Source organism: Coenobita brevimanus, chromosome 88 (genome assembly GCF_032717465.1).
Source record: "Coenobita brevimanus isolate Jiangsu-jjx chromosome 88, ASM3271746v2, whole genome shotgun sequence".
Lineage (NCBI taxonomy): Eukaryota > Metazoa > Arthropoda > Malacostraca > Decapoda > Coenobitidae > Coenobita > Coenobita brevimanus.
Window position 1 is genome coordinate 31,554,428 of NC_137041.1, and position 5,917 is coordinate 31,560,344.

The following is a 5,917-nucleotide window of genomic DNA, read 5'->3' on the forward strand; positions in this document are numbered from 1 at the left end:
TCAATCAATTTTGGTCAGAAATGCTATTCCTTGTGTATCTAGTGCCTTCACTGGGGAGAAGGTGATTTTGTCTGACCTTTCATCTAATCCCTCCTATCCCTTAGCTGAAGTTTATCTCCAGTGTGACCTTTTATCTGGAAATGTTAAAGTAGCTGTCAGAGAAGACCCTTTGCCAGTCAAGGGATCTCATCTGCTATTGGGAAATGATTTGGCAGGAGAACTCATTGTGCCTATGGTTTCAGTGGTTGAAAACCCTTTAACTGAGAGCCCAACTGAGATTCTAGATACTGTTGCTCCCCACTTATTTCCCTCCTGTGTTGTAACTAGGTCACAGAAGGCTAAAAGAACAAAATCAATCCATTACCACCACCTGCTCCCAAGGAATATCTGCTGGATCAGACTATCTCAAAAGAAAACCTAATTAAAGCTCAGAAGGCTGATCCATCACTTGCTACCCTGAGACATGCTGCAGTCGAAGGTAAAGACCTAAATACATTGCCTTGTTTTTACTTCCATGATGGCGTTTTGATGAGAGCTTATAGACCACCAGAACTAAAACATCTTGATACCTGGTCAGAAATCCACCAAGTTGTGATTCCCAAATCTGTCAGACAATCCATCCTTAAACTGGCTCATGACGGGATAGCTGGTCACCTAGGGGTCTTAAAAACTTACAAAAAAATCCTACAACATTACTATTGGTCAGGTCTTAGAAAGGATGTTTCTACTTTTATAAAAACTTGTCATGTTTGTCAAGTGGCTGGTAAACCTAATGAACAGCTTAAGTCTGCTCCACTCCATGCAATTCCTGTAGTGACAGCACCTTTTGAAAAGGTAGTTATTGATTGTGTGGGACCTCTACCTAGGACAAAGAAAGGTAACCAGTACTTATTTACTATCATGGATACTGCAACAAGATACCCTGAAGTCTATCCCCTCAGAAATATCACCTCTAAAACTATAATGAAATCCCTGCTTCATTTGTTCACTGCATTTGGCATCCCTAAAGAAATCCAATCGGATCAAGGGACGAATTTTACCAGTAGGCTTTTCAAAAAAGTTATGGAGGAACTAGAGGTTAAACATGTCACTTCCTCGGCTTATCATCCACAATCCCAGGGCTGTTTAGAAAGGTTCCACCAGACCTTTAAATCAATGTTGAAAAAGTATTGCTTGGAAAACCACAAGGAATGGGATGAAGGCATAGACTTTCTTCTTTTTGCTATAAGGGAGTGTCCTCAGGAGTCTTTAGGATATTCTCCATTTGAGGTATTATATGGACGACAAATAAGGGGTCCCTTGAAGCTTCTGAAAGATCAGTGGTTTAACAGCACTACTCAAGAAAGTCCATCTGTATCTCACTATATTGATAATTTAAGATCTAGATTATCAGAAGTCAGAACGATTGCTAAAGATACCTTATTAAAGGCTCAGTGTAAAATGGAAAGACTTCAATATCCATCGTCTGTTGCACACAGTTACTCCCCAGGAGACAAGGTCTTGCTCTTTCTTCCCATTCCAGGTAGTCCCCTCAGGAGTAAATTCACTGGCCCATATGTAGTTGCCAAAAAACTATCAAAGTTGAATTATGTAGTACACACTCCAGATAGACGTAAAGACTCTCAACTTGTTCATGTGAATTTAATGAAACCTTATTTTACTAGATGCCCAGAGGAGCACTATGCAGAGAGAAATGAGATGAACCCTGTACTGTTTGTGGGAACGGAGCCAGAGCCAGAGCCAGAGACTTCAGACTTGACAAACCCAGAATTGGACCTACCCCAACCGTCCGGTAACCTACCTAACAGCATGATCATGGAATCTCTATGTGATTACCTATCAAGTTTGACCAACATACAAAAGGATGACCTAGAATTGTTATTGAAGTCTTATCCTGAAGTTACTGCCGATTTACCAGGGTTTTGTGGTCTCTTAAAACATGACATACGGTTGGTTAGCGATGCTACTAGTCCAATTAAACAGCCAGCATATCGTCTTAATCCTTTAAAAATGAAAGTAATGAAAAAGGAAGTTGAATTCTTAACTGCTAATCACCTTGCAGAACCAAGTTTTCTCCTTGGGCTTCCCCATGCCTTTTAGTTCCAAAACCCGATGGAAGCCACAGGTTCTGTACAGACTATCGTAAAGTCAATAAGGTCACTGTCTCTGACTCTTATCCCCTACCACTCATAGAGGACTTAAGAGATTGCATAGGAAACTCCGAATTTATTAGCACAATAGATCTCCAAAAAGGCTATTACCAGATAGGTATGACAGACAGAGCTAAACTAATATCTGCTTTCATAACCCCATTTGGGTTATATCAGTACACTGTAATGCCATTTGGGTTATCTAATGCTCCGGCCACATTCCAGAGGATCATCAACTTCATCACACAGGATTTGGTTGGGACTTCAGCTTATCTGGATGACCTTGTGGTGATGGCTGACCAGTGGGACAGACACCTGACACGTCTCCATGCCCTCTTCAACAAACTAAAAGAAGTAGGATTTACCATCAACTTAGCTAAATCTACTTTTGGAGACTCTACAGTAACATATCTTGGACATGTTGTGGGACAGGGCAAGTTCTACCGAAGGAGGCCAATGTGGAAGCAGTTCTAGCGTTCCCAACTCCAACCACCAGAAAGGAAGTCATGAGGTTTTTGGGGATGGCCGGTTTCTATCGTCGTTTTTGTAAGAACTTCTCCAGTGTTGCAGCTCCACTGACTGATCTCACCGCACATCGAACCCCCATCAAGTGGACCTCTGCCTGCGAGACTGCCTTTCAACGTCTGAAAACTTTTCTTGCCAGCAGACCTGTCCTCAGAACTCCTGACCACTCGCAACCTTTCCATCTTCATATCGATGCTAGTGGAGTTGGGGTTGGTGCTGTTTTGCTGCAAACCAACCCAGTGAGTGGTGTTCTCCATCCTATTGCCTACTATTCGTCGAAGCTGAAAGGACATCAACGGGGCTACTCCACAATTGAGAAAGAGGCTCTAGCTCTCGTGCTAGCAATCAAGAAGTTCGAGTGCTATCTTCGCCACCATCCTCATCCTACTACTGTCTTTACGGACCACAATCCTCTTGTATTTCTCCAGACTATGAAGAATTCCAATCAACGGATTCTACGATGGGCCCTGCTTGTTCAGCCATTTAATCTTCAAGTTCAGCATATAAGGGGTGTTGACAACATTCTCGCGGATACCCTGTCGAGACATCCCATCGAGGCTACAGAGTAATCTACCTCCTTCGTGCTTCCACTGCGTAGGTCTTTGTGGGGGAGGTGTTACGGCTATAATTATTACTCCTCCGCCCTCATCCCTCGTGAACTCCCATCTTTTGACTGAAGTCAAGCAATCGTCCACCTCTCGCTACCATCGCTCCATCTGTTGACTGGATTTGATACTACTAGTTTCCCAACATGTCACCCTGACTTTCCCTCTCTTTTTCTGTGTGAAGCGAGGTTGCCTGATTATCTGGTTTCCCGCGCAAGTTCAGTTCACACTCATCCTCTGCCCTGGGAATATCTTAGTGAACCACTCCTGACCTTTACCTGGAAGCCTGTGTTATAGGGAACCCATCTTCAACGCCTTCTTTTGCTGTAAACCATGAGTATCAGTTTTCTCCTTGCATTAGTTCATTAATCTTCTGATGGTGAATGGCTTTAGGTATTTATATTGTTTTTTCTTAGGTTTAGTTAGGTTTAGGGTTGTAATTATTGTATGTTTAGTTTGTTAAATTAAATGAATAATCAACCAAATCATTATCAATCTACCCTGTAGTTTGTCTAGTTGCATAGTGTTCATGATCCTTCTCTTTTCTTATTGCTTTCCATGGGTCTTCATAGGGTAGATACAGTTAAATACTCCCCATGGATCGTAATAAATACTCCCCATGGATCATTTATTACGATCCATGGGGAGTATTTAACTGTATCTACCCTATGAAGACCCATGGAAAGCAATAAGAAAAGAGAAGGATCATGAACACTATGCAACTAGACAAACTACAGGGTAGATTGATAATGATTTGGTTGATTATTCATTTAATTTAACAAACTAAACATACAATAATTACAACCCTAAACCTAACTAAACCTAAGAAAAAAACAATATAAATACCTAAAGCCATTCACCATCAGAAGATTAATGAACTAATGCAAGGAGAAAACTGATACTCATGGTTTACAGCAAAAGAAGGCGTTGAAGATGGGTTCCCTATAACACAGGCTTCCAGGTAAAGGTCAGGAGTGGTTCACTAAGATATTCCCAGGGCAGAGGATGAGTGTGAACTGAACTTGCGCGGGAAACCAGATAATCAGGCAACCTCGCTTCACACAGAAAAAGGGAGGGAAAGTCAGAGTGACATGTTGGGAAACTAGTAGTATCAAATCCAGTCAACAGATGGAGCGCTGGTAGCGTGAGGTGGACGAGTGCTTGACTTCAGTCAAAAGATGGGAGTTCCACGAGGGATGAGGCGGAGGAGTAATAATTATAGCCGTAACACCTCCCCCACAAAGACCTACGCAGTGGAAAGCACGAAGAGGTAGATTACTCTGTAGCCTCGATGGGATGTCTCGACAGGGTATCCGCGAGAATGTTGTCAACACCCCTTATATGCTGAACTTGAAGATTAAATGGCTGAACAAGCAGGGGCCCATCGTAAGAATACGTTGATTGGAATTCTTCATAGTCTGGAGAAATACAAGAGGATTGTGGTCCGTAAAGACAGTAGTAGGATGAGGATGGTGGCGAAGATAGCACTCGAACTTCTTGATTGCTAGCACGAGAGCTAGAGCCTCTTTCTCAATTGTGGAGTAGCCCCGTTGATGTCCTTTCAGCTTCGACGAAATAGTAGGCACTAGGATGGAGAACACCACTCACTGGGTTGGTTTGCAGCAAAACAGCACCAACCCCAACTCCACTAGCATCGATATGAAGATGGAAAGGTTGCGAGTGGTCAGGAGTTCTGAGGACAGGTCTGCTGGCAAGAAAAGTTTTCAGACGTTGAAAGGCAGTCTCGCAGGCAGAGGTCCACTTGAAGGGGGTTCGAAGTGCGGTGAGATCAGTCAGTGGAGCTGCAACACTGGAGAAGATTCTTACAAAAACGACGATAGAAACCGGCCATCCCCAAAAACCTCATGACTTCCTTTCTGGTGGTTGGAGTTGGGAACGCTAGAACTGCTTCCACATTGGCCTCCTTCGGTAGAACTTGCCCCTGTCCCACAACATGTCCAAGATATGTTACTGTAGAGTCTCCAAAAGTAGATTTAGCTAAGTTGATGGTAAATCCTACTTCTTTTAGTTTGTTGAAGAGGGCATGGAGACGTGTCAGGTGTTCGTCCCACTGGTCAGCCATCACCACAAGGTCATCCAGATAAGCTGAAGTCCCAACCAAATCCTGTGTGATGAAGTTGATGATCCTCTGGAATGTGGCCGGAGCATTAGATAACCCAAATGGCATTACAGTGTACTGATATAACCCAAATGGGGTTATGAAAGCAGATATTAGTTTAGCTCTGTCTGTCATACCTATCTGGTAATAGCCTTTTTGGAGATCTATTGTGCTAATAAATTCGGAGTTTCCTATGCAATCTATTAAGTCCTCTATGAGTGGTAGGGGATAAGAGTCAGAGACAGTGACCTTATTGACTTTACGATAGTCTGTACAGAACCTGTGGCTTCCATCGGGTTTTGGAACTAAAAGGCATGGGGAAGCCCAAGGAGAAAAACTTGGTTCTGCAAGGTGATTAGCAGTTAAGAATTCAACTTCCTTTTTCATTACTTTCATTTTTAAAGGATTAAGACGATATGCTGGCTGTTTAATTGGACTAGTAGCATCGCTAACCAACCGTATGTCATGTTTTAAGAGACCACAAAACCCTGGTAAATCAGCAGTAACTTCAGGATAAG